This window comes from Mytilus trossulus, chromosome 14 (assembly GCF_036588685.1).
Source record: "Mytilus trossulus isolate FHL-02 chromosome 14, PNRI_Mtr1.1.1.hap1, whole genome shotgun sequence".
Lineage (NCBI taxonomy): Eukaryota > Metazoa > Mollusca > Bivalvia > Mytilida > Mytilidae > Mytilus > Mytilus trossulus.
The window spans coordinates 7821616-7849065 of record NC_086386.1 but is presented as its reverse complement, the minus strand read 5'-3'; the positions used below and the strand labels follow the sequence as shown (position 1 = coordinate 7849065).

Genomic DNA, 27450 nt, shown 5'->3' with positions numbered 1-27450 from the left:
AAGGAAATGTACACTTGACAGAAAATTGTGAAAATTGTAAGTCAATGAGATAAAAGTGAAATTGATTGGGTCAGCTGTGTTTTATTACCTATTATTTACCTATGCTAATTGGAATATGGATTTACATAGGGTCATCACAATTGATATAGAGGGATATAAATCTTGGGTTATAAAATTATTCTATTTGACAGAGCTGAAGGGATGGTAGAAGGGCTGTTAAACATAACAAAGTCCCAATTATTGGTATTCCTTAGGTTAAATCTATTCAGATTTTAGAAAATAAAATTAGTCTTAAGGTGGTACCCAACACTTAGGTACCACCTTAAGTAATATATAATTTCTGTTTTTACCAAAAATAAACAATAAAAAAAATTAGTTTCTATTACAGGTACATTAAAACAATTGTCATGATGGTAGAAGGGCTGTTAAACATACTCTTGAAAGTCCCAACATTAGTATTCCTTAGGTTAAATCTATTCAGAACTTTGAAAATAAAATTAGTCTTAAGTAATTTCTGTTTTTACCAAAAATAAACAATAGTTTCTATTACGGGTACATTGAAAAAATAATTCATGATTAAATGTTACTTTAAGATTCTAATGTAAAATATAACATACCAAGGCAATAGGTTTACATCCACAGTATAGGTTGAACTAACTGTAATATCAGTATTGTCTGTCCTTTAATAAATTAGAAGTTATCCGGAGTGACAGAAGGGTGGGTTAATGAAGTGTAGACATCAGCTCTCACAATACTCCATCTGATCATTTGTCAATTAAACTTAAATTGATTATGAAATCTCTTTATCAACCATGTAATTAAAACTTAAAATTCATAAAAGATAGATAAATTAGAAATAGGAAGTCCACTGTGATGGACAATGGTCTGGACCGTGATAATGACCAGAAGGGACATCCGCTTTATTGGCAAGAAAATTGGACACAAGTCATTTCAAAAGGACAATTGTCAAAATTAAAAAGGATGTCAGTTGAATTTGTTAAATTATCCTTTGGAAACTTTTAAATCAGTTCAGAAGTTAAGTGAAAAATCTGTCGTCATTATAGCTATCACTTCACACACTCGATCAACAAATTGGATCTCCTATTGTTATGTAAGAATTAAAAAGTTGACTAAAATTTTGTTTCACATGTTCTTACAATTTGCTTTGAGCCATTGCAAACACTTGAAAATATAATTTGAATTGCTTGTACTCCAAAACAGGTTTAGTGCATATCAATTTAAAATTGCCTAGAAGAAAAATTTTTTTCATTTAGCGATTCAAAATAACACATATCTGAAACCGCAAAAAACTTTATATTCCGAAATTTGTACTTACTATACAAATCCTTGTCAAAACTTATTATAAAAAAAAATCCTCTAAACTTTAAATGGTCAGCCAATAAGAAGTTATTTTACTAAACCCAGCATCAATGTACTTAGCCATAATTTATTAAAATTCTTCCAATTATATGAATACATTCTTCATACCAGAACATGTCAGAATTACAAATCTGTTGTCTAATACATTTACAAATCTAAATCTCCCCTAATACAGGTACTTCAGCGACTCAAGTGTTTACGTTAAGTCTACTTTATCCGTTACAAGGACCCAGAGAGTGAAAATAGCGACAAAACTCACAACCAAGTTTTTGCTTGTTTGTACCAAATAAGACTTAGTGAAATCTGTGTTTAATCTTTGAAGTAAAGTTGATGTATACAAACTTGTTAGTCTCAGAAAATATACCAAGCACATACAGTTTAACCCATCTTAATGTCAGTCTGTTTAAAGAGGTGCAAAAGAAGAAAAAACATATTTGTTAATCATATAAGCCAAACTTTCCAAAACTAACAAGTTTGCAATATAAATTCAACTTTTAATTGCGGCTAGCATGGAGTTTACACATGGAAAAACTATCTTTTTTAACACTTTAGAAAGCTGAAGATAATTATTTTTTTTTATTCTAATTATGTTTTTGCATTGGAATCTCCTGGTGGGATATTAACATGATATTAAAACAATTAACATGCTATGAAAACAGGTATAATTTTTTAATGACACAGTGTTTTTTTACATAAGCAATGACTGTGTCATCCAATGATGTAACTGCTCTAATGAGAATACTTTAAGAAGAACCTTCCTGAACGTTGGAAGCATATAGAAATTTGCACCTCTTTTGGTTCCAAATAGGATCCATACTTTTTGAATAATTAGTAGTAATTCTTTTTTAATTTGCCTGCTATTCTTAAACTTTAAATTTTAATAGATACTGATACATATTTTATTTTATAAAATTCCGCGACCAAAAAATTATAAATGATGTATTTGAAAACATAATTAATTTTCAGATATTCTGATTCCATATATCAAAGAATCTCCTGATGTAGGATTTAAAATACAAAAAAAAAATGTTCTACTTGTATATGGTTATAATAAACATTCCATATTATTAAGAACAAAACCCCATATTACAACTTACCATATTTTGTAATGAAATAATAATAGCCAACTCCATTGCACTGAATCATATAATGTACAAAAAATTCTCACAAAAATTATCTCAGCATTGTTTTGGCCAAAATGACCAACTTTGTGTTATTATAAATGTCCAGGATTACTCATGCTGTGTTGAACTTTTGAAGAAGATAAAATAATGTCCAAACAATTCTACTGAATCAAATTCTCAAGCCTTAAAAGTTCCTAGTTTGTTGGTAAAACATGACAAAATTACATCCAATCTCATACCGACGAAAACTTTTAAAGTTTAATGGTAATTTAACCGATTAAAATTCTTACTCGGTTATATCCAAATTATACAAAAGTCTGACATGACCACTGATGAAACGGTCAGATACTGACCTATTTAAATGACCGGTAAAATTTTAAAATGATTACAAATTTGATGGATCAATGGTAGTAGAAGTTGAAATAGACAGATTATATTTAATTTGGAGGTAAATTTTTGATTGATCACTGACATTTACTAAGTAAACAAATGTGTCAGGTAGAAAAACCACAGGTAAATTAGTTTTTATAATTAATAAATATTAAATACCAGAAAGTTGTTTAAACTAAATAAATATTTTAATATATAATATTAGATTTAATCCTTTTTGTTTGAGATTCTACCATGATACCTGTTTATAATTCATTGTCATTTGGAAAAAAAGATTATACAGAGAAACTTGTGATTTAATATCATCAATCCTATAGATTACAACCAATCAAAACCTCTTTAAGAAAAATTAAAACTGAATAATTGCTTTCATTTCAGGTCAAATTACATTTTTCTTAAAGGGGCACTAGCTACGATATATATAAAAAAATAAAGTATGATTTTTTTTAGATCAATCATTAATCAAATTGGAATAATGAAATAATAATTTGATTTAGCAATCAATTTCCTTTAATTTTGTTGAAATAAGCGATTAAACATAATTTTTGACTGATTCACTTGCAAGTGAAAACGTCATCATCATTCTAACCGGTATTCATGTGAACTTCAAGTTAACCCCTAGCTAGAGATTGACAACGCATGCATTGTACGTGTACTGGTTATTTAAAGAAAAAGAATGTCAACAATGAAAGTGAAACTACGGTAGATCATTTGATTACTAATTCGATGCACATAAAATCATTCTTATATGGTTAAAAACAATGAGAAACATCTATTTTTAATCTATAAAATAAAATCAAACAGACCTATACAAATGCAATTGCACGTGTTGGTTTAATCTATTCGTATCTTTATTTTTGTTTACATCGCTTATATGGTCATCTGAGGTCAAATCGATAGTTAATTAGATGGCGTCTGGACTAAAATACACACGAAACGAACCTATATATTATCTACCCCATACTCTGTAAACTGTTTATTTTAGACTTTTGATAGTTTGGATAAATGTTTTACATTGTTATAAACCAAATATGAGAATTTGAGTCAAATCGGTTACAATGAATTTGACAGCTAGTGCCCCTTTAATAGATATTTAAGCTGAGGATCATTAAAGACAAAAAAAAATGCACAAAAGTTTTGCATTTCATAACAATTCTCTTCACCTACACAGACCTAGTTATTCCTATAAGGAAATTTCCTCACTCAAAAGAGGGGGAGTTTTTTTTTTTTACTGATTCCCAACTTTAAGGAAAATATATTCTAATCAGGAAGAAGGGTTGAAAACTATTATCTGTTTGAAAAAAGCAATACCCCCTCCACCTTTTCAAAGTTAAATGATGGCTCCCGGAATAGTCAGAATAATTAACATCCTATTGACAGTGGACATTATAAAACCTTATTAAACATTAGTGCTTTCCTCTCCCCCAGGTGTTGTCACTGGTCAACTTGCATAAAATGACCACTTCAATACAAGTTGTCCAAGGTTAAAGCAAACAAACAGTAAATTTACTGACAGTACCCCAAGTCAGCTCATCTATCGCTCCACCTTTTTGTGACAATGTTATTCTAACCCTGCTGGGAGTATGATGGCTGACAATGAATGGACGGACAACCATGAAATTAAACAATATTGTTATAATGTCCGTCACATCCTGTTGACTGATGGACAATGGTCAAAGATTTTAGTCATCAGTTTCAAAACCATTCTGATTTCTTCAGGCCATGATATATAAAAAAAATGTCATCTCATCTCTAAGAAATATTATTTAGTAACATGTCTTTTATTTTTTTCACCACTTTATGAAAATCAATTTTTGAATTAATAGAACGACGCTTGAAGCATTATATTAATAAAAGTACATTTCCGATCAGAAAAAGAAATAAAGACTAGGATGGCAGCTTCTTTTGTGTTGATTACTTTATCCGAAAATAATCACATCAATATCTTTTAACATATAAAATTTTCAATGAAACCATTTTAACTGTTGAATAATTCTTTTTAGACAGCTTGCAGACGAACAGCAAGAGATGCTTTAATTTTACAAATAACTTGCTTTGAGAATTTTGATTAGCTAATGAGGAGAAGGGAAATCTTATATGACAGTTGAGTAAGCAAGGCTTTCACAACTAATCAAGCTTAGCGCCAAATATGGATGGCTGACTTTGTGAAAGAAACGTTATAATATAGTGAATCAAAACTTGATACTTTTCATGTGGAGACATATTCAATTGATACAATGCAAAATGATAACGCTTAAATTAAATAAGAAAATAATATAATACGAAACAGTTTAAATGCATCACAAAGTGCTGAGAAATAAAAGTTTCAAGGTTCAAATTTACCTTCGTAATTGGAACTTCAATATCGTCAGTATTTAGTCCATTCCATATAATACAACTGTACAATACTAAGACTTTTTTAAACAATTTTAGAATAAAACAGTATATATCCTTCTGTTTACAGATTTACCAGTAGGTAATTACCTATCCAGTGATGATTATAGGTAAATAATAAGATTACAGGTATAATTACCTTGATCTAACATACAAATATTGACTTGAAATGTACTCTGTAACAAGATTACCTACTTATCTCCCCTTTGATCAGCCAGATTAATCAGTTACCTCCCTTGATAGGTGTTAATCATTTACCTTAAAGTGCTAAAATTTAATTTAGGGTGACAAAATTCAGATCTTACTGGCTATTGTCATAGATGATTGGATTTGCAACATCAAAGTTTGAAAATAATCACTAGTCCTGTTTTAAATATAAATCTGAGAAGATTATCATGTTAGGAATTAACAAAAGTTTTATCACAGATTAAGGAATCTTTCCTTTTCTGAAAAATAATGTTTTCATTGGAACAATTATCTCCCTTGCCTAAGATGTACGAATCATAAGAATAAAAAGCTTGTATACAAAAAAGATTGTATACAAAAACCATTGCCAATGTAAAAACATTACATCTATAAAATATCCTCCTTGTGGAAAAATAGAGATTTTTCTTCAACTCAATAATCTCCAAGACAAAGGACTATAAAGTCAAAGATAAAAGCTCATCTTAAAAGATATTGAAATAATTCATTAAAAATTCACAACACATGTGAGCTCAATAATTGCTCAGCTAATCATTTTAATAGAGATTAAACTACTATACTTCAATATTTGGGTGGATTTTTATTTCATTTAATATGTTTGTCCTAATTATTTGGCTGTAAAAACTTTTTATATTACAAGAAATAAACATTATGGAACTTAAAGCATAATAAGATCCTATTTCATAATCTGTATCAAAACAAATTAATATCAATGGATATATCAAAGTTCCATTTTTTTCTCTTTTTATTTGAATCATATTTGAATCATTTATTTTTTTATTTTTAATCATAAAACAAGAGTTTGGTATTATCATAAAGAGACAGCAACCCATTACAAAAATACCAAAGTCTGTTGACATCTTTTAAAGAAAGAAAATGGAGAAAATCTGTCTATTTCAAAATTTTACCATTTTCTTACATTAAACAAATTCAGGCTTCATGAGGGCAATTGAGTTGTCTTGTTTGAAGTGACTTTTGCAAGGTAAAGTATGGCCTATTGAGGACAAATATCATACAAATCAAACATATACAAATAGAGAGAGAGAGAAAGATAAAAATCTGATTTCTTTGGATAAGATTTAATTGATGATATCATCAGTAGGGTGTATCTTACTACACAGGTGTTGTACAACCAAGTACCACCTGTCTTGTGTTGTGGTCAGTTCTATAATGTCATTTGGTCCTCAGTGGGCTAAAGTAAATAAGGTTAGAAAATGACCAATGCTTATAGAGGTCTAAATCTTTTGCTAGGGTTAATGGATTAATTCTTTTCGATAACAGAATGAAATTAAAACAAACAGATGAATCGTTCTTTCATTATTAGAGAAATTCTTTAACTGTTGAATTTTTTATTTTCCAAAAAGAGATTAGACTTTGAAGACGTTCTATAGTGCTTATTTATCTGAGTTAATCAGATTAAACCACGTTTCTCAACAATAGAATCATCTAGTGGAGATTTTACCATTCAAAGAAAATAAACATGATCAGATCTTTGTAAAACTTTCACTCAAAATGTATTCATACATACATTAAGACGCTTTAATTGACAACTTAAACAATGGCTGAATATAATCTATATTTAAGGCTGAATTGAACAAGCATGTATTATATGTCATGATAGAATTACAGAAAAGAATAAAAACCATGATATATTTATTTTTCACTTTCTATATTATAAATCTTAATAAAAATCTGTAATGATTGGGGAAACATTTTTTCAATTGCAATAAATACTATGAAGTTTTTAACTGATATTGTATTTTTCCTCTTTCCTTAAACCAAATCATATTCCAACGAAATAAAATTTGTGATGGAATAATATATTTAATTAAAATTGGATTTCTAACCACATTAAAATGTCAATATATTTTAGTACAATTTGTTGGTGTCCCATTGAAGGCTAGTCTTACCTTTCTATAGAAGATAATACAGATACAGTCTAATTTCTATGCAATATCCTATTTAAAACACAAATATTCCTTCCATGCTACAGAAATAATACAAATTGCAGATGTCCTCTTTTAAAATTTTCTTTCTATTTCAATACAAAATTAATGTAACACATATCAACTAAATTCAAGAAAAGAGAACTCTTCCGATAGAGTGAAAGATAAACCCATGGCTCCGAGTCTAACCTTTGATTTTTGTATTAATCATGCCTGTTCATTTCCTCCACTTTGTTTTTTTTACCTTACCACCTAATATGTTTGTAAATCACCTTTGTTTAATAGAGTAGTGAGTAAAGCTTGGTTATAGATTTCTATCTCCGATCTGATCGTGTCACATCAACGGTCAAACGGTCTTTAGGTACAACTTATTTAATTGTTTCATCAACAATCTATTTTGTTTATTTTTTTAACTTTAAAAGGAGGGAAATTATTTCTATTAAATTATTCTGTGAGGTGTTTTTGTATAAACTAAATAGATACTTTCTAGTATAAGTCACACCCTTTGAATTTTAATGACACCGAACCCAAGAAAAGTTGTGACAATGAAATTTGGTTACTTATACTTTTTGTTGTTAAGTTAAAATTATTTCCGATTATTGTTTCAAATTCTACAGTGGTAAATATTGAGGAATTTGATAAATATTTCACCATCTACATGGAAATCCTTCCATTATCCAAAAATACCCACACAATCAGATCGTAATCACTGTAATGAATACAATCTATCTTTTAATTATTATCAATTATACAATTAAAATACCTTTAATAACAAACACAGGTTAAAGACTGAGATACTTCAAATTTTAAACTGTCAGTCTTCAGTTAAATATGTATACAAAATATCTTTTACTAATTAATGCTATATTAAAAGTTATCTAATATGAATTTTCAATAAAAAAAGAAATTACAGTATTTCTTACACTAATGATTAAAGGGAACGTTCATGCTTATAAATAATTTCATATGAATTGCAACTTCAGATCATTCTAAAATGACTTATAAGTGACTAAAACATTTGATAGTTTTATCTATAATCAAAAATTTCATTTTCAAGCTTTTTTTTAAATAGTTAGAATCAATGAAATAATCTTGATTTTTGTAATTTGATTGATTTGTCATGAACATTGTTATAGATGATAAAATCATCACAATAATAGTATATAGATGGTGGATTGCATACCTTTGTTATACCTGTCAAAAGAATGCATGACCATTTCATTAAAGGTTGAAATGATTGTATACCTACTAACGGTTTCTTTTACTACACTTTAGTTATCAAGGAGAGCTATCTTTACATTTTAAAGAGCTTGAAGTGTCACAAAAGCATTGTATCATCAAAAAGGAATTTGCATTTTATACGTCAAAAATGTTTTAAATTCTACACTTTTCACATCTTTTTATTACCTTTATGGTCAACAAAAGTTTTCAAAATCACCAAAATGTCAATATTATATATAATAAAAATGTACTAATGTATTAACAATATTAAGCGGTAAAAACTTTCTTTTGGCGGAGAGAAATTCTCCCATGTTCACATGTTCATCAATTTGTAATTTTGAGTCAATATGTTTTTGTAATGGTACCACCTTACATACATTTGACACGATAATGTTTGTGAAGTAAGTTGCTCAGCTCCTCCCAATACAGAACTCTTCTATTGTGAAGGTACAAAAGATACACCGTAATATCGGGAGATGCATTTATTAATGGGAACTAAATTTTGAAAGTTTTGTTTACTTTATAAAGGTGAATTGACAAAAATGAAATAGAATTGAGTACAAAGTGTTGACTAGGGATGACTTATGACTTTAACATATGGCAAGCTGGAATTGAAAGCTAGATTTATTCATGAATACAGAATAAAAGTTTTAAATCAAATATCATTTCAGCCCAGACATATTATTTGGAAGGAAAAACACTGCACAAGCTTAAAACTACCTAAATTTCATGATAAAACATGGCCCTTATTTCATTTCTTTACCATATACATGTATTAAAGTTTATTTTGTTTAGCACTTCAACAATAAAATTTTTATTACAGATATCACAAAATTGATCAAAAACCCATACTTTATACATTTAGTAGCCAGCTTCTGGTCTTTGCTACTGAAACCTGACTTAGGTGGACAGCTACTGTACTGAGAGACCTGACTTAGGTGGCCAGCTTCTGTACTGAGAGACCTGACTTAAGTGGACAGCTATAACTGTACTGAGAAACCTGACTGGCATTTTTTCAATATAAATTTAATTTCCTTGACACATTCATCAATTTGTCATTAATGACAGAAGAGGCTGCCAAATTGTTCAGAAAATTCTCAAATAATTGTATTATTGTCCCTTTATAAACATCTGGATAATATAAACCATGGATTGCTATTCAGTGCCAACATACAAGATATCTACCAAGGGAGATAATCTATGTCCAAATGTCCAAAGGTCGTGTGTAACATCAATTTGATTCTATTTATATTGATGCTAGAAGATGGTATGAAACAAAATCTTCTCATGCTATAGTTAATTCAATAAAATTCTGTAGAAATGTAAAAATGTTGGTACCATTGATGCTAACATCTACTATTATCATCTCTAATTTATTCATTTATTTTTGTCATGAACAAACATATTTCTTTCAAACAAAATTATAACTTAACAATTCTTGAAGTAATGATACATATGTATTTTAGGTACAGATACCAGCTAATGGATTGGTCCATTTTAAGAGTAATTCAATAAAGTTTGTATTTGTATCCAGTAGATGCTAGCATAAATCTGTACAGAAGTATACTGACTGATATTATAGTGTGTATTATATCACATTGTCTTCATTTTTTCATTAGTAGAATCTTTTATTTAATTTTTGTTGATGGCCAACCTCAGAATTGAAACAAAAATGAGCAGAATTTATATTGGAATGGAATTAATTTTAGAATTGGAATCTCTATTTAATGTCCCCCTATTTGTCCTTTTAAAGAGCTGATATCAATATGTCCCCTTTTGTAGAAGATTTCTCTATTTTACTATCTATAATTGATAACTATTTTGACCTGTTTTAAGACAGATCTATACAATTTTAAAGACCTGCAGTTTTGCATCTTTCTTTTGTACAAAACGTGCATTTGCAATAAAAACTTTTATGACAGAAGTTTTCATTAGCTGTTTGCCTTCAAACCTCTCCTTAGTCTAATTTAATGAAATTTTGTATAATGGATACAGAAAAGCAGATTCTTTGGATTAAAGCGCATCAGGTGTATAACAATGTTGAAAATATGGATTCCAACTCTCTTCACATCACGGTCGTCAAGGACTGGAGAAACAAACACAAAAGAAATTTACTTCCCAGGTTCATCATAAATAGTTTTATGTGTATTTTATATCTGGCAATTACAATGACCAGAAAGCAGAATTTCTCTTATTAGATGCAGATTTATCTTCAGACAGTAATATGGTGTGTTTTTAATCCTAACATTTATGAGCTATAAAAACCAGTATCTATAATTCTGTATTTTCTCTTTCTATCCATTAGAGCCAGGGGGAGACAATCTCACCAGCAAACATCTCAAACTCATAAAACCTCATGAAAATTATAAACTATACCATTAAACTGTCATACTGTATCAAATACAAATTTACCAGTTGGTATGTCTGATAACCCAAGAACAAAATAATAAAGATTATAGATGATAATGGTCATGTATTGTCTCCACATCTGTACCCACCCAGAGGTTCAAATTACTCTTACTAAAGTGTCGAATCAGATTTATTAAGACAACAGAGTACCTATCTGTAAATGGTTTCTATATCACCTCCTTAGTACCAATCTAAACTTGCATTTATACCCTACCCTCATGCTGCAGGAGGAACCCCATTAACTTAACGTCCTGAGTATGACAGGTTTTATGCTGGTCACTTTATAAATCCATTCTGACTTTAAATGTTACAAGGGTATGCTGACACTGTATTCCTTTCCATCAGAAATAACAGGAATTTGTATTGAATTAGTCCATATGATTATAAGACTGTCCATCTAAAATCTTTCAAGTTAGTTTCAGATACTTTGAAATATAAAGCACAGGATCTGAGCAGGATCCACCTCATACAAAATAACTGTCTTTAAGGCCTTTTAATCTAAGACAAGGACCATGCAAAGAAGTTCTTGTTGTAAACTTAACAATTTTATACCCAATAGTCATCTTGAGAAGGAAAGTCAGATTAATTTTTCTGGTCTGCAAGATTAAGATTTCTTTTTGCTTTAAAACTTCAACAGGAATGCTTAAAGCAATATAAGCCTTCAAAATGTATGAACAAAAAGGTAGCAAAATACTGTTTTTGCAAATATCATCATTGATAATTTGTGTATGATATTTTTACTAACTGGCTTACCTTCTATAAGTTATAGCTCCCTTGTTCTTGCACTGTCTGTCTCATCATGCCATGCCAAATTGTGTTCAGACCTGAAAAATTACACCGTCCATTAGATAACAATTAAATATAAAGACATATTTCATGCTTAACAATTTCATTTCACTTTCTATTGTCTTTGTGCTCAGTAAGACAATTGAACACTTTCACTCTTTACTATAGGGTCAGTCAAGTTAAACGTTTTGGTGACTGCTGAAATATAATGACCACGCTTGTGCTTTCGTCATAGACAATAGTTAATATGAAATTTGAAACTTTCTGTTTTAAAACTTTATGAATTATTTTAATAAAAGAAAACATTTAGGCTTTTGAAAAATATATAAATATAAATTTAATTTTAGATCCATGCAAGTGAATTTGGCCATATAAACATTCATTGACAATTTGCCTTAGTTTTGACTTATGTCTGCATATCTGAACATGCAACAGCTACTTTCTGTGGACTGGTCATTAGAAGTTTACATGTTTATCATGGTTAAATTGCAGGCTAAATTTTTTTTGAAATACATGTATTATATTTTAACACCATCTTATATAGGGTCAGGAATACGTAAATCAGATTTTAACTTTTGTAACTCATTGCCACTAATCCAATATTATACAAAGATCCAAGTTGAGAATTAAAAATTTTATACAACTTTTCTTCAATTTTTACTTTACCAAAATCAATTAAAATTATTGATAAACTACATTATATTTTCATAATAGTCATAAAAGATTTATTTCTAATGATTTGTGGTTGAATAAATGCATTTTCCTCTGACAAGGAATATTGACTGGGGATACATTTAAAATTAATTACTTATTTCCTTAAAGTCTGGGTATTTACCATAAAAAACTCTAAAGCTTTGTCAATATCTGATTATGTATGACACTCTTTCAATAATAGAAGTTGAATGACCATAGCACAACCTATTTTTCTTCAAACAGGCACAGAAGTTACTTGTAGTTGAAGGAGTCCGCTGTCAAATTAAAATCTCAAGTCAACTGACAAACTGATAAAAGCCATGAGAATTACTTCTATATCTTATATGTATCTTGATTTACTTCTTATGCTGAATAGACTTTTCCTATATTGAAATATTTAAGAATAAAGGGGGGGGGGGGTTCCAACCACATGTCCTCATTCAAATGTATCAATCTTTCAAAAAAGGCAGGGGGTTCGAACCCCTGGAACCTTCCCCCTGGATCCGATTGGGCGCCTTATACAGGACATTGTTCAAACTTGGGTCCCTTATATACATGGTATAATTTTAAACCTAACAGAATAATAAGTCTGTACCACAGATTCGTTTAAGTTTTACTATACAAATCTATGATTGAACATTGCCACTAGTATCAGATCAACAAAAATATGACAGCTAGGTGACAGGGTTTGACGTATGACTTTAATAGGATTAAATATAGTATCTATGATCAAATAATCAACTAATTACTGGAAAATTACCTTCATAATTCTCAGTATAATACAAATTAATCTAATATTAGTGATAAATATCCTTATATCCTAGTTACTAGGAGGTTACAGTTCCCTAAGGTGTCATTCGAAACACTTGTCATCAAGCACCTGTTCATCCAGTTAATTTGACCAGTAATTCAGAAAAAATGTAGAATTTGTGGTTAATTATTGATATAATACCATAATTAAGCATTTTCGGTAAGACAGCAACCTTTAAGCCAGAATAAATACTTGGACATCACAATGAGTTTATTTAGTTACTTAACCAAAACTAAGATAAAGTGCTGAAAAAAATATCCCTACATAAGATCATCTAAGGAAATCAAAATGGTGGACAAGCAGGCCGGTAGCCAGGAATTTCCAAGGGGGGTTATTTGGACTCATGAACTCGACTTTAACAGTCACAATTTGTACAGAACCTTGACTTTAACAGTGATTATTTGGTTTCAAGGGGGGGATGGGGTCGTCAGAATCCCCTGGCTACAGGTATGACAAGAAACCTGTGGGAATCTTGTGCTAATAGACCACTTTACAGATTAAACAGAAGAAATGATTGTGTAATATATTGCACCTTTTTTTGACTTTGAACTGAAGGAGCCCACTAAGTACAGGAAATCATTCATATCTTTCTTACCTAGCTCTGCAAAGGCTAGATAATTAATATTTCCCTCGGAACTTTGAAAGTACACTCTTTGTGCAATGCAGATAGACAATACCTAATGTTTAATTATTAATAAAATTCAGGAATATCAATATTAAAATATGAATTCCATGCTTCAAAATGAATACAATATGTCTATCAATATTAATAAATATTACATAATATTGTTATGAGTTCTACATGATGCCAATTAACACCAGACTATTATTATTTCTATTTCTTTGTTTCAGAAGTACCTGGAAAATAAAGTTTCATGTTGTTTTCTAATTGATTTTCACTATATTTTAAAGGCTCTATTGCTTTTGAAGGACGGTACCGTGTAAAATAATGAATTATTGAAATACCTCATTAATAAAATTGATAATTATGTGTTATGTAAGTGATGTATGACAATCTTGCCAATAGGGAGAACAAAGTTTTTTTAATGTCACCCTGCAAGCATGACTATCATCTGTTAATGTCTCATTTGCATCATATCTACAGCTTTTTCTCTTTTTAATATTCATATCATATTTCTAAATGAGTCATAGATCAATGGCATGGTCGGGGTACACTGGAGCAGTTTTTATTTTCTTTTGTACCTATTTAGCAAATATGAGGAAACATACTAAGTCTTATACATACAGTATTTTAACAACCATAACCTGAGTACTGGATGTCATAATGGCTGTCTCTGATAATAGATTAGTTTATTGGATATTTTTAATTGCCTAACATGTTTTAAATATTTCTAATTGTAAGAATTTTGAAAGTTTTAAACTGGTACTGCATCCCTTTGGTAATCATTGGGAAAAATTATCTGCACAAAAGCTGAAGAAAAGCTGAGCTCACCTGGCAATTGAAACAGATTTCCAACTTTTATCAGAAAATCACAAAAAAGTCCCCGCCAGCACAGACCTGCATTTGTTGTATGCAAAAGTTTACAAAAATACAAACGTTATTTGAGTCTGTTTTTGTTATCGTAAATGATGTCTGATCACCCGGAACACCTTTGGATGTAATATCACTCCGATATCAAATACTGATAATCTTATCTTTGGAACTTTACCGAAATATATATTCTATTAATACGGTAGTACCGTGTGCCAGGTTTTTAATTCTGTAATTTGGATCGATTGCTGATCATCATCTTATATATGTTCTGATCTTAATCTGATAGTCTATCTAATATGCTTTAAATCTATGTCTTAATACAATCTTATATTCAATGTATACATCTATTTAAGATCTGGACATGATCCGAGAGCAAAGCTGACCCGTAGCATGTCATATGATAAAGGAACGAAGGAAAAGGTCGAGTAGGGTAGAATTCAATGCATCTGTGATATAAAGATAGGTTTTAAAGCTCAATGAACTGTAATACAATTCCTGTCGACCTCAAGTCATACTGCAAATAGTGCAGTAGTAAAACTATGATGCATATCTAAACATTGATTGAATGACTGATGCATTGAAGTTATAAAGGTATAAAATATCTGATGATCCACTGTCAATATTAGGTAACTGTAGAATGATTATGTAATCAATAAATGATTATACATATTTACAAAAGTTTGATCAATTTTATAACTGAGACTATTAAAACTCAGTGTGTCACTGTTATGGTACGGGCTCAGCCAGACAAACCATTTCTATGTATCGATAATACATGCAGATAGGCCATTTGTATACAATTTGTAGTTAAGTGGGAAAAGGGGGGGGGGGGGCATTTTAAGCAACACATGTGACAACCATGGAAATCTATGTTACACATTTTTTACTTAATCATTGTAGAATTGCTTGAAACATTGTTTTGTTTTTACTTAATTTGTACTCAAGTTTAATTTTTTTTTTTGGTTTAATTCATTCGATGCTTTATACATGTATATATACAGAAACTTCTCTGATTTTGATGACCATGATTTGACCTCAAGATGGAAGTTTCTTGTTTTCATCATTGGGCTGCTGTCTGATTGACATGATGATAATTCTACATCTTATTCTATTGATATCAAAATTTACAAATGTTATATATAAATATTAAGTGAGATGGAAATTATTCTTGATTAAATTGTTTGATAAATTAACAACCATGTGGTCATTCTTCATGCTAATTAACAAATCATCAGAATCAAACAGCTGATCAATGAAAATGAAAGTAGATATGTATGTAAAGTGAAACTAGACTCTGTTAATACTTATAAAGATAGCATCAGTTCCTTATCATACAGATATAAAGACAATGATGACAAAGGAAGATACATGTTCATTAATTAGAGACTTTTGTTAGTTTTCTTTGATATTCTGATATAATCAAGTTAACAAGGTTCTGTACAGATTAGCTTCTATACATTTGTTCACTTTTACAGTGGTGGAAAAGAAGAATATTTAAGATAGACATTAGACAGCCTTACATCCACTTCATTTGAACTTTGGGGGGTAGTTGTATCATTGAGAAGCATGATTTTTTTTTATGATCAGGCAGCAACCTGGTGACACAAATAACCAAAAGACACAACACAAGACATTTTTCTTTCTTATTTTGGATTCAGTGCCTATAGCTCAATATCCAGCAGCAAGTTATAATTTCTGAATTTATATTTTCAGTTTTTTATTAATATAATCAAGGGAAATAACTGAGACTCTAAATCATTGATAGTAAGAGAGGTTGCAAAGACACAGCTACATCTTTTCAAATAAATATAGTATTATATTCAGATCGTGAGAATTATGCCTTGAAATGAATGATTGATAATTTTAACACATCTTAAATATAAATACAAGTTAACTCACAGAGAATTTATGATTTTAATCAGTTGCCATAAATTTTTGACATCTATATCTGTGAATGGGAAATATCAAGCACATTAAAGGACCACTTCAATATTAATAGAAAGGGTTGGTCATTCCATTCAAAAACTGGGAAACCTTATTTACCTGCTTGCATGCAATATTGTGGCTTAGGAACAATTGACATTTATGGACCAAATTCTTTACATTATAATATAACACATGTAACCTCAATTTGATTACATTTATTCTTACGTAATGGCCAGTTTAGATGTTTTTTCTCACAAAATGTTTACTGCAATCTTCAAACCCTCAATGATAGAGGTTTCAATTTCTTATAGGACAAAGAGTGAAAATTAAATGTTTTGGCCAATTAGCTATCTAAATTAGTTAAAGAAAGTTTTCTTTAGATCAGTATTAGATTATAAGATAATGTAATTTGTAGAAAGATAAGAATACCTGATATGTTTAATGTAAGATTATCTTGTACAGATTAATCCTCAAACATATGGGTGCATTCTGACACATGTGCCTTCGTGAATATCACAAACCCATATGGTTACATTTTGTGCACAAATTCTAATCTAAAGACCTTTACTAAGATAAGTATCAGAGCTAGACTTGCTAAAATTCCCTTCTTTTATAAATTTTCTTTCTTACTACTGGTAATTTATATGATTACTAAAAACTGGCAGTATACAGTGATTGCCCTTGGAGAAAGTACAGTATAACTTTTTTCCTATTGGTAAACACTTTATATTGTTCTTGTCCAGAGGGACTTCTTGATTTCTTTATTTGCATGTGCGCCAAAAATTATTCTAAGAATAACAAAGCCATCTATCATTTCTAAATGATGAAAACAAATCTTTTTGAAATTTCATTTTTTTTTGTAATAGAAGAAATTTGAAGAAAAACAAAGGATTAATCAACCACTGCAGTTTCATATAACAACATACTATTAATAAACACATACATTAGCAATAATATGTTTTTTCAAGCCTTTGGCATAGTTTTTTTTTATTAACAAATCCAATATATTATATAAAAGCACATAGCTGAGAGGATGATGACCAGAGCAGATTGTTGACAAGCTGCATAACTGTAGCTCTTGTTAAAAATATATATATTGTAGGCGAAACCAACTAGCCAAGCCCTTCTATACTAATTAATTGGATTGATGAATTTGAAAAAGAAATTACAACTGCTATTAATCATAATTCAGATATTATTTTAGTTGGTGATTTTAATATAGATTTTTTAAAACCTAATAAACAACCACAAAAATGGCTAAGTTTATTAGAAACCTACAACCTCAACCAGATAATTCAAGAGGCAACAAGAGTTACACCTGATTCTAGTACACTAATTGATCATGTGTATGTCACCAATAAAGATTTGATACTAGAATCACATGTTGCTAAATTTTCAATAAGTGATCATTATCCAGTTTGTTTAACTAGAAAAGAAAAAAAATCCACTTATATCAAAAAAGATATTCATACTACCATTTCTTACAGAAATTTTAAAAATTTCAAGGAGGCTAATTTTCTAAGTGACTTAGCTATTGCACCTTTTGATAAAATTGAACATGAAAGTCACCCAAATACATGTATTCAGATGTGGTATGACATATGTAATGCACTTCTAGATAAGCATGCACCAATTGTTACTAAAAGAGTAAAAAGAGACAGACAACCTGAATGGTTCAATAATGAAATTGCATATGCCAGAAAAATGAGAGAAAAATACCATAAATTAGGAATGTGGTCCGAGTTCAAATTTTGGCGAAACAGGACAAAGCACATAATCGATGAATCAAAAAGAAATTTTTATTCAAAGATGGTAAAAGATTCAAAAGCATCTAAAGATTTGTGGAAATGTATTCAAAGTCTTAACCCATCCCAACAAGAAAAGCCATATGAACTTTTAAATGAAGATGGTATTAAAACTAATAATGTCAGGGACATTTGTCATGTTTTTAATAAGTTTTTTACATCTTGTGTTGAAAACCTGAGGACTGACAGATGTATGAGCAAAAATAATGATTATGCAAAATTAAATAATTTTGTACAAAAGAAATTTACTAAGTCAGAACAAGTAAAATTTTCAATTCCACCAGTCACAATAAATGGTCTATTTAATGAAATGATCAAACTTGACATTAATAAATCCACCGGATCTGATAACATAGGACCAAAAATTTTTAAATTGAGTGCAAGAGTAACCCCTGTGTTTTTAAAGCTGGTGAAAAATTCATGGCAACAAATTATAGACCAATTTCTGTACTTCCAGTTTTATCAAAACTTTTAGAAAAGCATGTTTCAAAACATTTGTTTGACTATCTTAAAAGATTAGATCTTTTACACCCAGCACAGTCTGGGTTTCGACAAGAACACTCTTGCCAAACTGCCCTTATCAATATCATAGATAAATGGATACAGGATATGAATGTTGGTAATATCAACTTAGCAGTCCTGTTGGATTTTAAGAAAGCTTTTGATGTAGTAGATCATGATATCCTCTGTAAAAAACTTGAAATTTATGGATTTGATAATACTGCTGTTTCTTTTTTTCAATCGTATTTGAATGAAAGAACTCAACAAGTACAAATTGGTAATGCTCATTCTGAAAAACTTCATATCAAGTATGGTGTTCCCCAAGGCTCCATATTAGGCCCCCTTCTGTTTATATTATACATAAACGACCTTCCTATTTATATGAAAAATTGTTGCACTGATATGCCGATGATTCAACTTTACATCTTTCTGGTAATTGTTATCAAACTCTTCAGTCAAAGGTACAAGAAGATTTACATGGTGTAGAGGCATGGTGCAATGATAACAATATGTTCATCAATAAAAATAAAACAAAATATATGATTATTGGAACGAAGCAAAGAGCAATGCCACATTACAATGAGAGTTGTTTAACTATTAACAATCAAGTGATACAATCTTCCACATGCGAAAGTCTTTTAGGCATTAAAATTGACCCTTCCCTCACATGGACAACCCAAATTGACTTGATCTGCTCAAAAATATCATCTAGACTATATCTACTATTAAAGATTAAAAAATTTCTAAATCTAGACTGCAGAAAATTATTCTATAATGGTTATATCTTGCCACTTATTGATTATTGTTGTATAGTGTGGAGTAGTTGTAGCAGTGAGGGTTTAAAAAGGATATTAAAATTACAAAAGAGGGCTGCTAGATTAATACTAGAAACAGACCCATTCGCTCCTTCTGCACCCTTATTCAAACACTTAAACTGGATGACAGTTGAACAGAGAATAAAATATCATAAGTTAGTGATGACATTTAAGTGTATTAATAATGATGCCCCATCATATCTTACTAACAAGTTTCATTATGTTTCAGACAGAAATCCGTACCCCTTGAGAAATGCTGTTCAAGGAAACCTCATACTCCCTAAACCAAAAACAGAATTATTCAAAAAATCTTTTATGTATTCTGGACCATTCTTGTGGAATAATTTGCCAATACCGTTAAGAAATATTACAAATATTAATTCTTTCAAATACAAAATAACAGATCACTTATTGAAATCAACCTAGCTGTGTATAAATAATATAAAAAACTGATCATGTCATCATGTTTATTTTTTCATCACATTTTATCAAGTTGTATTGAACATTATTATCACACTTGACTTTTTATGCTAATGTATGTATGCAATGTACCGGTATATGTTTGTGTTTTGTTTGATTTTTCATTACGAGGGCCTCAGGGAAGATTAGTTATATAGCTAACTGTGTAACCCTCTTAAAATAAAGTATTGTTGTTGTTGTTGTTGTTATTGTTGTATTCTCAGAGACCAAAAATATCTGATTTCATAGAACAACATTCAGATGAACTCCATATAAATCTGGCTTGTTGAACTATGAACATTGAGAGAGTGAATAATAGGTTTAACACTAAGGTGTAAGTTATAAACTCTCCAATAGTATTTTATTGTTGGTGACCCTTACACTGGTAATAAATTCTGCAAAGGAATTTCAACTGATGGATATTGCTTGTTTCTTAGTTTGATTTCCAAAACAAGGCGTGCTAGCATTTTCATAAAGATCGACAAAAACCAACCAAATATTTTCCATTGAAAATAAGATGAACATGAGTTACAATATAAAACTGAAAAGTACTGATATGAACATCGTAAAATTGAATAATAAAAGTGTCCCACATAATATCGACCACCCTTGTCCCTGGCGTAGGTTTGAAGAGACTAGTTAAAGAGGCTCATTCACCCATAATAAACTACAAAATGTGATTGATTATCCCATGTTGAAAGGAGAACTCAAACATTTACCATGATTTATACACACTATACTGTGTTAAATGGCCGACATAAAATATCCTTAAATGGAACACTTTAACCTTTGAAAAATTAATTAAATTAAATTGAAAAATGATTAAAAAGTTCCTCAATAATGTTGAGTTTTTAATTGAATAATTTAATAAATGTCAGACAGTGCCAAGTATTACATCACAAATTTGCACCATAGTGGTAAAGTGGTGAAAGAAAAGACAGCTCATTTTCTGAATAATTAAAGCCTGTCAACAAAGTTGACAATAAAATCCTAACATGATAAATTATAAGGCTTCAACAGAATGGGAGCAGATCTTGTGCAGTGTTAGTCATAAAATAGGAGACTACATTTTGTTTTCACTATTTCAAAAATTAAATTTAATCATTTTTTATGATTTTTCAAATGTTGACATTTGCGAGTAGTGCTTCTGACCAGAGATAGAGTAATTATAAATAACCAGAAACACCACTAACATTAAGACATATAACTGTGTGCATATTATATAATTGAGTTTTTTTTTAAAACAAGTCTATTTCTGCCTTTAGTATCTATTTTCATTGAAAGGAATTTTTAAAACACTTTGACTTTAAATTTAGAATAACTGATTTTGTTAAAGAATTCAAACATGGGTTTAGCTCAATTTCATAAATTTTCTGGCAAGTTCTATCCAATTAAGTTTACAGTTGTGGTTTATGTATCAGATTCCATAATTGAATTAAAAAATCATATTTCAAATGTTGATATGTGTATATGCATTCGATAGAAATTTAAAAAAAAACTAAGTCTTACATAACAGGATCTGCATAATGTTAATGTTGATATAATTGAAATCAAGAATATTATATAAGAGACAATTTCATTCTTCTATAGCTGTCCTTGGGTTGCTATATCTCTTTCCCACACCTACTTTTATTTGAATTCTAATTTGTGAAAAAAACCACCTAACAAAACAGCATAGTGGAATATTTCCTTGTAATCAGATATATGCTCATTGCATGAAAAAAATGCAAAATTTAAAAGTATATTCATATTATAATTTAGCTTTTGTATTCATATGAGATATATATTTATTTTATATCTGACACAACAAATATTTTTGTAACTGAAGATCCTAATAGACAGATGCCTTAGACTTTTGTTGTATAAAATCTTAAATGTCATCATCTAAGCGTTGTGTGGACTAATCACATCTTCATCAATATCCTAATCTTTAGATATAACCAGATTCAGGGATTAAAACCTCTGACACAAATCAATTTTCATTAAGTCATTATATGAATAATTTCACATCCCATAATCCTTCCCAATAAATCGGCTTCCCTCACCGACCCAAGTGTTCTTGTACGTTATATTGACAGTAATGAAAACAGACAGTATTTTTTCCATTGCTTTTAGGCACAAAGTTAAACTATTATTTGATTAGTAAATATTCTGGTATTTCCCACCAGAAAAACATTTCTTCTGTCATCAACTTGCTTTTTGACGCTAATCTAATTTGCATTAAAATTTGATAACATTTGGAAAGAAGAAACGTTGCTTTAGTTGCAATGTCTTGAAATCTACAAAAATCAGCTGGAAAAATGGATTTGAAGTTGTCAACATTTAAGCTGTTATGTGGATTTTATTTTATTTATCTTAAGATATTTGAAATGACATTAGTGAAAACAGGAATTTCTTTGAATTTGATAATTTAAATAGAAAATGTGCTTGCATGTTGCTTACAATTATTTTTACAAACTTCTTAAAGACTGATTAAATGGACATTAACACCCAAGAAAACAGTAGTTTAACCTGCTAATGGAATATGAGAGCACGCTGTATATACAAGAATTTATAAAAATACAAACTCAATGAGTATTTCAGTACATAAGGATTTTTAGGTACATTGGAGAAATGTGTGTTGTTTTTAATCTTGTCAGGTATCTTGGTTTTTAATCCATTTAAAATAATCAACTGTAATACCATAGGTTATAAAACCTTTAAATAAAGTAAATTAAAGGCTTCCACTTGAGTTTTACAAAACGACAAAATATTTTTTTAAAAACAGTAATACAGCACTACAATTGGTTGTCCGAAGTCTCCAAAGCCCTGGCATAATGGAGATATCAGGATAATTCCAATTAGCTGACCAGGTGATATCTAAATTGATTTGAGGTGTGTTAAAAGGGAAAGAGAACATGATACATCTGTCACTGGTGAGAGGAAGTCTACCCATTAAATAGACATCAAATTTCAATCTAGTCTGATCAAATGGCTGTAAAAGTGTAATAATCACCCATGAAAACTTAGGCTGTTTATACTACCAACACTGCTGTATCAATCATACACCTAAACTTCTCTGTTTATTCTAGATCTGATTGATATTAAACATTTGCCTGTCATTTTTATATAGAAAGATAGACCACAGGTGCCATATTTGTATTAGATGTAATTAGTAGTTAATTTGTTTATTTCAAAAACACTAAATTATAACATAATTGATTTAGCATTGCCAATTCTTTAGATTTTTCTCAATTTTGTGTTATTCTAACAACATAAATTTTCATATATCATGCTTTCGCCTTTGATATTAAATGTACGTAGGGTAATTATTTTTTTGCAGTCTTACTGAACATGTTCAAACTATAAATGGGAGTGGACGATATGACAATGGTAAAAATCCTTATGATTCCTAAGAGTAATGTTTTATTGAAAAAGGAAACATTTTGTCCCTGGTCTCCAATTGCAGAAACTTCCCAAAAAATTTGACTTATTTTTTCTAACAAAACTTAACATTTTTTTTTTTTAAATATTTTGTCAAATGCAAGTCACATGAAAAAGTATTTTATATAATAATACAGTTTCCTTCTATATTTTACAAGTCTTAAGTGCGATACTGTCCAAATTATTATTAATATTTGACCTATCATGTACAAATTATATTTACTTTTATAAGACACTTTAATTAAATTTCAAACATTCAATTCAAAATATTTATTTAAACTAAAACTTTGAGTTTATTTTGAACTCATATATAAAATGAAGTCTCAACTTAAAGAAAAATGCTTAATACTCACATAAAACGAAATACGAAAAAAATCCAATTGGCACAAAAACTTGAATATTGATTTAAACTTTTTTTCCAAATCCTTCAAAATCAGTCATTCATCAAACTCTTTTTCCCGAGCATCAACTAAAAACAAACTTATCACTATCTTTTACTATGATTTTCTAATACATTTGTCATAGCTGAACAAGTTTTCACCTGGGTCATGTGATCTAATGAATATTAATGAGATCTGCCTTATCTGTGATATCTGTTTCAGTGTCTTGGGGAATAGAGATAAATCAGGACTTTTTACATTAAATCTGTTTTATTGAAGATGCAGTGAAAACAAAGACAATTGTTATCTTTATATCTAGATTGCTTACAACCAAGTACGCCAAATATTTAAACATCTTTATTAACTTTTCTTTTACATCTTACAAAATATATCTATTATTCAACAAACGATTTTATGTGCTCATTTGCATATCTGTAGAAAAGTCCAATATTTGTCAACAGAGTATTATATTTCTCTGATGTCAATAAGACAGCAACCCAAAAAGAAAATTTAAAATGACCAACAAAGTATACATGCATTGTGGGACAAAAAAGAAGGATAATTAGATGCTGGAAACAAATTTCAATTTTTAGAACAATACAAGAATTAATCAAATATTTATGAAAGAATTTGATAACATAATCTTCTAAAAGCATATTTAAGAATAATTTTGAACTTTTGAATATCTAATGCTAATTCAATTTCGAAACTAGCCCAAAATAAAGAAGGTTGGTCATGTATATTTAAAGGGGTGAGTAATTTCTAAATGTATTGCTATGCTAACCAAATTTATATTTACTCCCTGTTTAAAGTGAGAAGCCAGGAAAAAAAATGGAATCCAAATCAGATCTTTAGTGTGTCTGTGACTTGTGTACATATATTTTAATACTGTATTTTCATAGAACACACCCCATCAGAAATTAATGGTACCCCCCTTTTTTCCAGACAACCAATATATGACTAACCAGCTTAACATGCTACATTTAGAAAAAGAGATAAAAATAAAGTATTATTCACAAGTATTTTAATTCCAGGGAAAATTCATAACGCTTTTTTTTCACAAAATTCTTCTAAATTATAAGTTCTCATATGCATTAATTCATAATGCTAAATACTAAATTATTACATTAATGAATTTATCAACTTATTTCCATACTTCAAAGTTTCCAGAAAAGTTTCATTAAGTAACACAGTAATTCATTACAACCTCACATAAATAACTCAATGTTTATACGTTAACTTAAACAAGCATAAGTTTGTTTTCCTTATCATATAAACACAGGAAAAACTTGTTTCAAAGGTCTCACAAGAACATGTTCCTCATCAAAGGTTTAATGTTAGTTTTTTTTAACTTAATGAAATTTGCAGACATCATGATGTAGATATTACACCCAACTTTAATCATTATTACAAAATTTGTCAAAATATTTTTGAAATTTCAATGGTTTTCTTGTACTGGGTTGAGCTTGCACTTTGTAAATGTTTATAATAAATGTGTTATTTGAAGTATATGTTATATAAACATGTGCTTCTTACTGTAACAGTTTTATAAACAACATGAATTTTATAGAGAAAACTAAATATAATATAGATCATATAAAAACCCATGATTCTTGTGAAACTTTTAGAAACTACTAGAAAAATTGTCACAGAAACACAAAGACCTGCCATAATATATTTTGTAAAAAGAAGTTTTCAAATCAAACAATGTGTTCAAGTACAAAAATTAAATACATGAAGCCTCTTTTTTCATCAAGTTATTAATTTCTGAATATTCAAAATATTAGAAATGGGACTTTTTGAAGGCCTTATCTTGACCTTTAATTGTTTACTTTTATAAATTGTGACTTGGACAGAGAGTTGTCTCATTGGCACTGATACCACATCTTCCTATATCTATATAAAGCTTGCTGTTCAGTGTGAGCCAAGGCTCTGTGTTGAAGACCATAGTTCTGACCTATAATGGTTTAATTAACATATAGTGACTTGGATGGAGCATTGTCTCATTGGCACTCATACCACATCTTCTTATATCTATAAACACAATTCACCATTTCAGAATCTAATGCTTTCTGGGTAATATCTTCAAAGCAAGCACCAAATCATTGGGATGGGCAAAAAAAAGGTTCTAAATAATGGAAATTCAATAAACGACAAAATCAAGTTTCAATTTGGGTTACAAACAATAAAATCCTTTAGATTCTGAAATGATACATGGACAAAATTGAATCCTCCACTGACCGTCACATTGGACTGGAAATTAAACAGGATTTCTGGACTGCCAATAACCAAGCAGTGAACCATCTCTCAAGAGTACTGGATGCAATGCTGAAACTCTACACATGATGTCTACAATACACAAATGGACATAAGTAAAGTCAAATGGTGGAATAGCAACTTCTTGTAGAAATATCAAACATGGACATGCACAAAAGCAACTTAATCCATGCAATATAAAAGAAACATCTGAATACCCAAAATATAATTACATTCTGTGTCCCTAGCTCTTTTTTTATTTTATTTTTTACAAAAAGAAGATTTTTATTTCCACTGAAAGTTTGTAAGATTTGTTCTCATCATTTCAATTCAAAATATTTTTTAGTAATGAACTGACCAGTGCAGCCAATACAAGTTAATTAAGTAGACTTTGGTAGTATCAGTTACCTATAGACTTTAACTTTTATTTCTACTGACTGGTGCAGTACAAGTTAATTAAGTAGACTTAGAAAGTATAAGTTACCTACAGGCTTTATAAAAACTTTTATTTCTACTGACCAGTGCAGCCAAGTTAATTAAGTAGACTTAGTAAGTATAAGTTACCCATAGACTTTATAAAGACCTATCGGTTTACAGTAGATCCACTGATATACTTATCTATCTCAGATAAAGTTAGATCTGATCTGGGTAATAAAACATGTTTAACTAGGGTTTTAACATCCCTACCTGGCCACAAAACAAATTTACCTGATATATAAACCTATAATTTGTTTATGATGTGGTTGGTAGGTATAAAACTGTCTGTTTAGCAAAGTATTTATTATAAAGCAGTTAAACAGGGTGCAATGCAGTTTTGTAAAACCCATACCTACTTATTAAATAAGGAAATCATAAATTATAAAGTTAAGCAGGCTTGGTAAATGTTCTGCTACATTTGCAGGTAAACAGAATAATACATTGTTACTTTGTATTTTGTAGATGACACCTGGAAACACGGAAACTATAAATCAAATGTTGAAGCAGGCTTGTCAAAAAATGTTTTATATGTAGCTAAAACAGAAAAAGGAACAA

The 27450-nt window shown here is 29.6% G+C and overlaps 1 protein-coding gene across 5 annotated transcripts in view; it reads right to left on the bottom strand.

Moving 5' to 3' along the window:
* LOC134697275 (protocadherin-11 X-linked-like) overlaps positions 1–26574 on the bottom strand; it is a 39610-nt gene extending 13036 nt beyond the window's left edge. Inside the window, exons 1-2 of one of the 5 annotated variants that reach the window (XM_063559442.1) lie at positions 26404–26574; positions 11822–11892 (exon numbers count right to left, since the gene is read on the bottom strand). The gene's annotated coding sequence lies outside the window, so the exon portion shown is untranslated. Of the gene's footprint in view, positions 1–617; positions 761–11821; positions 11893–14216; positions 14469–14811; positions 14837–24135; positions 24317–26403 lie in introns of those variants that run through there. The other 4 variants (XM_063559441.1, XM_063559445.1, XM_063559443.1 and 1 more) reach the window with 4 other exon arrangements.
* Positions 26575–27450: the final 876 nt, after the last annotated feature.